This window comes from Protopterus annectens, chromosome 7.part0 (assembly GCF_019279795.1).
Source record: "Protopterus annectens isolate FY-2018-M chromosome 7.part0, PAN1.0, whole genome shotgun sequence".
In the NCBI taxonomy this organism is placed as follows: Eukaryota; Metazoa; Chordata; order Ceratodontiformes; family Protopteridae; genus Protopterus; species Protopterus annectens.
Window position 1 is genome coordinate 171,995,852 of NC_056739.1, and position 12,197 is coordinate 172,008,048.

The 12,197-nt window shown below is 34.3% G+C and overlaps 1 protein-coding gene across 1 annotated transcript in view; it reads right to left on the reverse strand.

The window, feature by feature from the left end:
- LOC122806322 (3-oxoacyl-[acyl-carrier-protein] reductase FabG-like) overlaps positions 1-12,197 on the reverse strand; it is a 246,443-nt gene that overhangs the window by 130,381 nt on the left and 103,865 nt on the right. The gene's annotated exons all lie outside the window — the stretch shown is intronic.

A 12,197-nucleotide genomic window follows, 5' to 3' on the forward strand; every position in this document is an offset into this window, starting at 1 on the left:
CATGTATTTTCTTCTCAAATTTTTTTTTATTTTTCAAATACATTTGAATGAATTCCATAGTATTTATACATAACATCTTAAATAATTATGTACACTATTTAAATTAGCCTGACACTATAACAGATTTTAATGTATATAGTTACTTTATAAGTATGTCCAATCCATTATCAGAGTGTCTGATCAATTATTGTATAGTGTCAATCAACAATAAGACTTTTCCCCAAGGGTTGTTGATAAATGGCTTTGCATAAATTCTTAGTTCTTTAATTTTAATTTCCAATAATGCTGTGGTCTTCAGCAGGCTGTAGAAGTCTTCCAATGTCAATATTGTGTTTGTATTCCATCTTCTTGTTATACACTTCCTTGAAATTGCAAGTATAGTGCATACTAGATACATGTTTGACCTATTCAAATAAGGACTTTCATTCACATTTAATAATACAAGAGCTTTAGTTAAATAAAATGATTCATTAAATAAAGCTTGTAGAAAGTTAATACCTTCCAAAATAGCTTAATTTTAACACAATCAAAGAAAATGTGGTTCCATTCTGCATTGTGTACTTTCTCACATCTCCAACATATTCCTTTTATGGAAGAACTAATTTTACTGATTCTGTCTGAGGTTAAGAATGCTCTGTGCAAGTATTTCCAATTAAAATATTTCTAGTATTGTGTAAAGGATGTATATTTTATCGATAATAAGATATTTGTTTTAATATCTTCAGTTAACTGTATTAAGTGTCCTTTTGTTATATATATTTCCAATATGAGGTTTTGGGTGTTGTTTTATAGTTTATCAATATTTTGCAAAATTTTGAAATACTGTTTCCCATGTCAAAGTCATTATTTATGATTTCATATATGTATTTTGTAAATTTAGGTATTTCTTTAAATGAAGAATTGTTAATTATGCTACTTAAATCTAGTGTATATGACAGAATACTCTGTAAAGATAGCCAGTCCTGTTGTAGAATTTTCTATGTTGTTTTTATTACATGCATATCTAAAACTTTTATTTCTTTGATACATTGGAGCCAACAAACAAATAGTTTCTGTTCCCAGGAATTAATAATTTCTCTCTATATTTTATGTGGAAAGTTCTTTGTGACTATAAACGGTGTTAAAAGATCAAACCAGATTTTTAAATCTATATTTGCATTAATAATTTTTCTAAATGAGTCAATGTAATAATTAATCATACGAGTTTTAGTGTGTTTAGTCATGTTATATTGTATACTAATACATATGTGCGCCATGGCAAATTGTTTTTATCTGTTATTTGAAATTTTTTTGTAAATCAAATTCATTTATTGAAATTACAGTTAGTAATTCTTTTCAATTTGCAGAGTAATTTGGACTTATCCAATCTGAGATTGTTTTAGATATTGATGCTTTTATATATGTTTCTATATCAGGAAAGTTTAATCCTCACTGTTTCCATGGTCTGATATGATGTATTAAAGCTATTCTGTTTCTTTTGGGAAACCATAAAACATTTATTAGGCATGAATTTATTTCTTTAAGTATATTTCTTTCTGGTAATGGTTGTATTGTCAAGGCTATATATAGGATCTTGGGCAGTAAAACCATGTTTATTAACTGTAGTCTATCTTCAAATGTTAATATTATTTTGTTCCATGTTTCCACAGAGGCTTTAATTGGATTGATGCTATTATTGTAGTTTTTTGAGAATAATTCATTATTATCCTTGCATAACTCAATTCCTAGATATTTTAAGGTAGATTTGTGTTTCCCTATGATGTAATTCCCCTTAGTCTGCAGTCATTTTTTTTTAATTTAAAAATAAAAATTTTGATTTTGATTTATTGAAATGGAGTCCTGAAGTCATGTGAAATTTGTCAATTAATATATCTATTTTTTTAATATCTCTTTTGCATTAGATAATGTTAGTAATATGTCATCAGCAAATAGCATTACTTTAGAATTGTATTGTTCATAAACATCTATTCATTTGATTTTTATATTATTACGAATTGAATCTGCCAATATTTTAATAGCCAGAGCAAATAGAATCGGTGACATAGGACATCCTTGTTTAGCGCCTTTTGTTATATGTATAGATTCAGAGGTAAAAGGACATACACTCAATTATTTGTATATATATATATATATATATTCTTTAGGAGATGAATAAAGGATGCAGGAAATTCAAATAGCATTAGGATTTTGAATAAATAGTCCTGATTTAGGGAACCAAAGGCTTTCTCTGTATCTAAGCCAATTATGAGTGTTTCTTTATTTTCTTTATTAACATAATATATAAGAGAAATTATCCTTTTAATGTTGTCATGTGTATGTCTATGATATATAAATCCAGTTTGATCATTATTTATTGTGTTGGAAAGTGGTATTTTCATTCTTTTAGTTAATATTGTCATAAATATCTTATAGTTGTTATTTAATAATGATATAGATCTATATGAGGTACAGAGGTTAGGGGATTTGTTTTCCTTTAGGATTGGTGTGATTAAGGAATATCTCCAAGAGGGTGGTATTAAAGCTTGTGACTGAATTTCTAATAGAGTTTTATGGAAGAGGGATAGTATCTTTGAAGGAAAAAGTTTATATATTTCCATAATTAGGCCATCTATACCAGGAACTTTATTATTTTTACCCTCTTTTATTGTATCTGTAATTTGTTTGTAGGATATGGGTGTTTGCAGATCTAGTTTTAATAGTTCTGGTATTTTTTTATATTAGAACATTTTTCATCTAGATTTAATTGATCAATATGTATATTTTCTTTTTGGAAATGTTTCATATAGTGATTTCTATAGGCATCATGAATGTCACCTATATGTGAGACATTTTTCCCTTTCTCTTCATGGAAGATACTTTTAATGTTTTTAACTTTTGACTGTATTTTGATTCTTGTGGATAAATTATGTAGATATTTGTGAGATGTGGCCAAGGTATTAATTTTTAGTGTTTCTAAAGCTACACTAGTTTTATGTGTTAGAATTTCATTGTATTTATTGTTTAATACTTTTACTTTCTTTTTAATCTCCAAATGATTTTGATTTTTTTCAGCTTTTACTGACAAAAAGTTTGGATTGTAGATCTGATAATTCAGAATCCCATTCTCTGATTTTGTTAATACCAAGTTAGGGTTTCACCATATATGCAAGTTTTTAATGAGTCCCATATCATTATTTTATTTATCTCTGTTGTGTAATTAATATCTAAGAAGAACTGTAATTCAGATAATAACCAGGGTTTGAACTCTTTAATTTTAGTTATATATGCTGGAATTCTGGAGTTAAAGATTAATGGTTTGCACCCATTTTGAAATTTTAGTATCGATGAAGTGTGGTCTGAAAGGGGGCAAGGAGTGATTGAGAAAGTAATGATTTTAGAGTGTAAGTCATGGGCAGCAAATATTTTATCTATTCTAGTTTGGGTACCAAATCTGTTATCTTGATGGGAAAGCAACAAAGATTTATCTTCTTTAAATCTGAAATTATCTACCAGATGAAATTATTCTACCCACTTGTTTAAAGCTTTTGATAAGCAAATGTACGCAGCAGTCTTTTATTTGTAGTTTCAGAAATATCAAATATACAGTTAAAATATCCTCCTAATATTAAATTGCTTTTATAATTATTGGAAATGAAATCCAAGTGTTTTTTAACAGTTCATGTCCCAATGCCTTGGAACCAGTATAGATTGGCTAGAGTCGATATTCTGTTATTATATTTAACTATTACTAATGCCATAAGGCCTTCTTTATCTTCATAATTATAAATGATTTTTGTGTTACTCACATTTGTTTTCCATAAAATTGTTACCCCTTTGGTCTTTGTCTTATAAGTGGATTGCATCAATATCATATATTCCTTAGGATTCCATTTATAATTGTCATTTGTTTGGAAATTAGTTTCTTGAAGGAAGACAATTTGTGCTTTGTTTAGCTTTAAATATTTCAGTAGATTTGATCTCTTTCTAGGATTGTTTAAGCCATTGGCATTTAAAGATAATAAAGTTAAAGCCATCTTAGGTTATTTAGACTATGTATTTTTTGTTTTATTGAGACTATTAAACATTTTCTTCTATAACTGTAAAGTATATGTTTGAGCTTTAAAAGGAAATTATCAGTTTTATACTTTGCGTGTTTAACAATAAAGTAATGTTTTGGTCAGGCATACTAAAAAGGTTTTTGTGAAATAAATTTTAATTAATAAATGTTAACATAACTAAGTTCCGTACTAACCATGGAATGAAAAATCATCCCTAATCTGATGGATAAACCTAAATCCATCAGATTATCACTCATACCTTGTCAATCCAGAAAATCTGAGCTCCATATAATGAATTATCATATGGAGAATATTTGTAATAGGAATAAGCAATATTTAGATTATTTTAAACAGATATAGTACTATTGTAGATTAGACAGAATTCTAATACAATACAAATGTTTACTTATTGTATAAGCAATTAATATTTACATGAAAGATAGATGATAAGCAATTCAATCATAGTAAAGTAGGGTGTATCATATATAAAACCTCAGTAAAAGATTATAACATATTCACCCTTATTGATGAAGTCTTTCAAAACTTATTACTTAATATAAATAGATGGTAGTAATATTTATACCTAATGTTTATAATACAATGTATTTTACTGCATATATCAGAAGTTATAATTCATTGTTTACAAGCATTTAAGTAATCACTTTGTTTGTTGCTATCTTACTTAAAGCATCAAGTTTGTTTTATGTGAACATTTATGAAAGTTAGTGCATTTTAATTGTTAGTGCATCCCTCTTCCCTCCATTTCCTACACATAATGATTTTCATATCTGTCATTTCTTATTATAAAATGAGTGAAATTATAGGTTAAAAACAACAAATTCACTTATTGTGATTAATGATTACAAGTTCCTTTTCCATATTCATAAATCACCATTTTATGACATATACTGAACGTTTTTAGATTTAAATGGCAACCTTCTATTTTGTATAATCAGCAAAGGTTAAACTGAGTGATTATTGTCAATTTTATACTATTTGTTCAGAATGTGATTGTTACATTCTGTGACATTCCTAGCTCAGCCTTCTATTGTTTCCCTTGAACAACTTTGTCAGTTTGATGTGATGTATAAAACATTAGTTACCTTGGTAACAGCCTAAGTATTATGTATGGTCAGGATGGGTTACAAAACTACAATTCAAGTTAAAGCAATTACATAACTTGTTATGCATATTTACTTATATAAGAAAATCATCATGCTTCCATTTAATGTTCAGTGTAGTGTATGTCATTTATGACAAGATGGTAGTGTTATTATACACAAGCCCATGTTATTAAATCCTGTCTTTAATATCTAAATTCAGCAGACTGCTTCATCTTATATGATGATTATATAGCTTATGTCTAGATTTACTAAAATCATACATTACATAACTGTTGTTTTTTTGGTGGGGGATTTTGCTTAGTTATTTGAGAGACCACAAGCTGTAATGCTTATTCTTATTATTAGCTCCTTCCAAGCACGTTTATACAGTTCATAGACTTTAAATTATGAGAACTTTCTAGTTTCTTATTTGTTATAAGTATATTTCCATCCTTACATACACACATATCAGTACTTCAAGCACGGGTAACAATGCCCATCCAGTTTTGCCAGAATATCATTCGCTAGTTCATGTGGTGTTTTTCCAGTCTGTTCTTAAAATATCCAAACAAATATTTGTCCTGTTCCATGCAGTGGACACTCTGCTATTGAACCACTCAACACACCTTACATTCCCACAGATATTTACATGAAGGAAATCTGATGACTCTCTAGCACTTCCTGGCAACCCCAAACATCCCTAGCATTCAGCTATCCCCATATGCCCAACATGTTCGAGCAAGCTTACCTCCCAGACCACTGCAAAGGGTTCTGCACAAGATCAAGTGCTCTTAGTCTTTCACAATAACTCAGACTTCCACTCTTATGTAAGTCCTTAATGCGTTTGGACCAAAATACATTTTAAATATAAAATTGTGCTTATTATTTATTCATTCATTTTTTTTATCAACAAGCAACTTAATGAGCTAAACAAAGTGTTGAGAGACCATCAATATGTGTACATGTGGTTTATAGCAGCCCTTTTATTTTATATGTATTCACTGTTATAAGAAGGTATATCCATTAGAAATGCATTGAAAGATATATGTTTACTAAAAATTATTAGCATAATGTGGGGGGCTACTCCCCTACACCCCCCCCTTATTTAATATTCTCACTCCAGGGTTGCACTGTAGTGGGGCAGGGGCTATATTCCATTTTTGACCAAATTAACTTCGATCAAGTATGCTTTCAGTCAAGTGAGCTTTCAGTGAAGTGAACTGCCTGGAAACATTTTCAACTAAGTGTAATTCGACCAAATGTATGGAATCTCTCTCTCTCTCTTTACATATATATATATATATATATATATATATATATATATATATATATTTTTTTTTTTAAAACCAAAAACTTCACTGCCAAGAATCATCTTGGAGGGTCCTCAGAGCCATTAAGCTTTATCGTCACTCTGTCTCTGTTACCATAGCAACCTGGGAGCATCTGTTTCTGTTAGTGTGCCTATGTACTGCATACCAGAGGCTCATGATGCACCTGAAGCAAAGCTTCACTTCACTGCAACTTCAAGCATAAATTCCCTCCCTTTCAGCAAGGCAGCAGCCAAGAAATGAATGGAGAGCAAAAAGATAAAAATAAAACCTCACAACAAGCCGCCACAACAAGAGATAACACATTCTTCCTGCCTTCCCACCTCTCACTCAGCAGATGTATAAACAAACTATTCTCTGCCAAAATATCCCAAATCACTTTTTTTCCACCCCCTTCCTCTGGATCCAAGCTAAAACACCTAATGTCTCTTCCTAATGCACAAACATCGGTAAACCTCGATCACAAGCCGCAGCCCACAGCTTCCTGGTGACGAAAACGGCAACATGCCATACCTGCTAGACACAGCTGAATCCACGCAGACCAAAGATCCTTATGTTGTTTCTCCTTTCCCTGTTTTCTAAGTCATCTGTTTTGTTAAGCAGTTTAAGCAGAAATTCATTTTGGAATTCTTCCTCTTTGAGTCTCCCTTCAATGTAATTTAGAGAAGTCTCTATATTTGTTATTTTTGTATGGTGTTGCTGTAATAGTTCCTTAAGAGTATCAGTCTGTTTTTGAGACTTTAATCTGATGTTTTCTAAGTCATTTTTAAAGACATCCATCTTGAAAGATAGTTCCTGTAAGGTAGATGTCATCAATTGCAGTTCTTTTTTCAAAGCAGCATCTGGATGAGAATTCCTTGGGTTGTTCATATTCAGTGACTCAGTGACTCAGTATATCACCAAGTTACTTGACAGGAACATTTTTGTATATCTCCACCAAAATGGATATTTATGTAGTTTAGTAGTTTATCTATAGATTTCTGATGTTTTAAACCTGAAAATAATAAAATGTTCCTATATTATTATACTAGTTTATGGAGCTCTCAAAATTCACTGCTCTCAGTTGGCCATCTAAGCTCCGCCCCAACATGTATTTTCTTTATAGCTGTAAAATCTGCTTGAATCTTTCAAGTAGTGGGCTGGAGTAAATGTACAAATAAGCCTTCAGTAAATTTCAGAAATGGCTGATGACTCCATACAGCAGTTTTCTGACACAGATCAGGAGTGGACGTTCATCAGACACATTGTTACTTGTATAAATGTATAGGCACAGCTGTTCCAGAGACACTGAAAGCCAGAGCACCAAGTTAAACAAAAAAAGATGCCCTGTTGGACATCCAGCATCAACAAACTTTACAACAAATGCAAAAAGTTTCTGTCTAAGAAAATTAAGGCTAGGCCCCAAGAATGGAAGAGCACTCTCCTTAGCCTCAACAGGCAAATAAGGCATGTCAAATCCTCTAAGGGTAACTATGAGAAAAACTTAGCAATCACAGCCAAGGATAATCCTAAGGCCTTTTACAGCTAAGTATGTAGCCTAAAATGTAGGACCCAAGCATGTGCCGAACTAGTGACTAACGGTATCACACATGCTGATCCCGCAGAGATAGCAAACATGCTAGGAGACAGATTTGGTGAAAATTTCACTCCCTTATCCCCTCCAAACTTATCACAAACCTTGCACCCAACTCCTCCCCCACCCTACATATCTGAAGAACTGGCCATTAAAGCCTTGTTTAAGACAAAAAACACAGCCTCTATGGGACCAGACTGCAACCCAGGCTGTCTTCTAAACAAACTAAAACATGAACTAGCATCACCATTAAGTACCCTATTCAACCACAGCTTAACCACTTGCTTTGTTCCTGCAGAATGAAGAACAGCAACAGCTATTTTACTCCGCAGAGGTGGCTTAGCAACAGAACCAGGGAATTATAGACCCATACATCTGACCAGCCTCATCTGTAAAGTCATGGAATGTATCATCATAGACCTCATAGATAAAAACATAAGTCTCCTCAAAACCCTGGATCAGACCCAATTTGGCTTCATCAAGGGCAGATCCTGCCTGTTAAACCTGGTGGATTTCTTTGAAAGTGTGACCATAGCCATTGACAAGGGCAGATCTGTACACACAGCATACCTCGACTTGGCAAAGGCCTTTGACACAATCCCACACTCCATCATTACTGATAAACTTAGCAAACTGAATGTAAATCCCTTTGTTGTAAGATGGGTTGCCAACTGGCTCACAAACCAGTCACACCCTATCGAAGTTGGTGACTCCACAAGAACCAGCAGACCTGTCACCAGTGGGGCACCACACGGGTCAGTGCTGGGCCCCCTACTGTTTGGTATATACTTCTTAGAAGTTCAAGCCAAAGCTAAGGGGCTCTGGCTGACCAAGTTTATGGATGACTGCAAACTGGGTGCAATCACTGAATCCCCAAATGATGTCAGAATATTTCAGGAGGGTCTTACACAGAGCAACGACTGGTGTCTTAGTCACAGTCTCAAACTGAATGCAAAGAAATGCATCATCATTCCCTTCAGTAAAAACAGTGTCCCTTCACCGTATCAGATTAACAATAATACTCTATGTACCCATGGGGGGCGGGTGCAGTGGTTAGCATTGCCACCTCACAGCAAGAGGTTCTCTTTTTCGATTCTCACCTGGGGTGCCATCTGTGCAGAGTCTGCATGTCCTCCCTGTGGTCGTGTGGGTTTCCTCCGGGTGCTCCGGTTTCCTCCCACATCTCAAAGACATGCTGTGGGTGGATTGGACACTCTAAATTGGCCCTAGGTGTGAGTGTGTGCATGTGTGTGCCATCTGTGGATGGTTGGGCACCAGGCTGGCAACTTAACACTGTAAAATTCCGCTGCCAATCATTCTGTGGATCATTGTTCCACTGTGGCGACCCCTAACCAGGATAAGCTGAAAGGAGATGATGATGACCCTATGTACCTATAAAGTGGTAAGAGATCTGGGATCAGAAATAGACTGTGGCCTTAACTTTTACCACTGTGTGTCTACTGTAGTAAGGAAGGCTTTCTACGTAGCCCACTTGATCAGCAAAGGCATCACCTCTAGAACAAAGGGGGTTATAACCACTCTATACTCATCACAAGTCAGGCCCATAATTGAGTATAACACCCCTTTTGGCATGTACCATATAAAGCACCTGCAACAACTGGAGAGCCCTCAGAGGTCTCTAACTAAGAAGATCAACGGATGCTAGCACATGCCTTACACAGACCAACTAAAGTCCCTGTCACTATACTCAGTATTGTATATACTTCTTAGGGGAGACATATGTCTGGCTTACAGAGCAATCTCCAACCTAAGTCTAATGAATTTGCTGCACATGCATAAATCGAATGGGACTGGAGATACTCATTCCAGGGACATAAATCTGGCCTGCGATTTGAATAAGATGTGCTGGAGGGACAGATTTGTCTCCCAGTGACTGCCACATTTTTGGAATAGGCTACCAATTCATGTAAAGCAGAGTACCTCTATGTCACTGTTTAAAAGGAACCTAGATGAGTGGATGGAGCACTGTAAGTTCTTACCAGGGATAGCACCCACAACCCTCCTGGACATGGGTAGCCATTACTAAATACAATCCTGGGTAATGACTAGAGTATCTATGGTATTATATTGGGATGAAATGGCTAGGCTTGAAATGACCTCCAGGCCGATAACTTAGTACAATCCAATGATCCTATAACTGAGCATAGCTTGCTGATAGTGTTAACCTTACAGTAAAGGACGATATTACTGAGACTGAGGCAGTGACACAAGGCTGTTGTCTCTAGGGTAGGAGGGGATGTGCCAGGTTGACATCAGAAGCAGCAGCATGCATCAGGATGATATTATACCAGTGCAGAAGGAGGTACGATGTATAAGCCACAGCTGCCAGTGGATCCTCATGTCATTGTACTGTTGTCTGACAGGCGCAGAATGTACCTAAGCCTGCCTACTGATTTCTATACAGGTGAGGCTAAACAGTGCATGACATCATGCACCTGTCACATTAATGAAGGTAATAATGTAATTAATGTCAATCAAATTTTTTTCTTGAAGTTGGTGATAAGCTTCTGTTAAAATACAGTGTTCATGTCTAAAAAGTATGTATTGCTAGACATTATTATTATAGTAATGTATGTTTATGTCTGCCTGATAAGAGTCCAAGAGGCATATCTTGTTTCATATAAGTAAATATTCATGTGTGTCTATCCTTCAATCATAAAAGTTATGCAAAGCTTATAGAAACAATTTTGAAAATGACAAAGTCACCTTTGATGAAAGTGTTTGATCATGTGATATTGCAGGGGAACCTAAATACACTAACAGATCTTTGTGGAAAGTTTGTTTGGGGATACTGAACTTGGGTAGGTTGTTGTGACTTCAGCTTTCACATTTGAATTCAGTTACGGGTGTGGGTCAAATCTGTGACTAATACAGAATTTAAAGTAAATATTTCAATTACTAAGCATTACAATTTAGAAGCTTTAGAATTAGACCGAGCAGCTTCATACAGAGTGCATAAAAATGATTAGTGGTAAGAAAAACAAGTTTACATTTCATAACAAGTTTTGATTATACTCTAGTTTAGTGATTAATTGAATGTTGAATCCCATCCTCATAACCCATGTCCTTCCCAAGGATTTTGCTTCTTTTATATCACATTGTCTGACTTCACTTCCTGACTTTGTTCAAAACTCAAGCACAAGCAGTGGATGGCTGTGTCCCTCAGCTGTTCCATTTGCAAAGACAAAAAGTGATGTAATTGTATATGTAAAAGTTACTAATCTGAGCTGAGTTTGTCAGTGACAGCATAGCAAAGTGTTGCAAGTATAACTGTGGTAGCAGGTCTGGAGAAAATAGAAAAAGTGATTTTAGAAGAAGGTAATGTAAGGTGAATGTAATCAAGTAAGTGTGAATGTATCCAGAAAACAAGATAAGGGAAAGGCTCTTCTTGAAAGATGCTGGAACTGCACTGGAAATGATAATGCATGACTTAAGGCATTTATTCAAGTTGTTGGTCTGTGGTCCATTATGCAATCAACCAGGAGAGTTTCAGATTGTTAACTATGATTACTGAAAGATTAGAATAGCACCAGTCTGCCATCAAAATAAAACTGGGTACATTTTTGAGATAAGGCAGTGGTTATGTATGGCGGAACAGTTCGTGTTCTGCAACAACTGGTTTCAATGGAACATAAGATGGAATAGATTTGGCAATAAGTCCTCAGGTATGGATAAAAAAAAAAAAAGAGTATACATTTCCTTTACCTGATTCTGTCTACATTCTGGTGGTATGAAGAAAGTATTTAGGATGCCTTTAGCCAAACTTAATGACAGTATGGTAGCAATGTAGCAATAGTGCTTCATTTTACATCTTGGTATGAAAAGGAACAAGTGGTGTAGCAGTTGTGGCAACTGGAAAGAAATGTACAGTGGAAGATGGATCGATGTTTAGAGATCATGACTTCTTGGATTTTACTTTACTGGAGACCTCAATTGACTGAGGTAAGTAAGGAATGCAGAAGGTAGAAAACGCAATATAAACCGAGTTTTTCAGTAGTTCAAAATATATTTTTTCTGACTGTTATGTAATTGCTTGCCAATTTACAATCGACAATAGATAGCTTGCAAGAAATGCTGCAGTTACAAGATCATACTTTTAAGAGATAGAACTCAGGTCTGGCTAAGCCTTGAGATA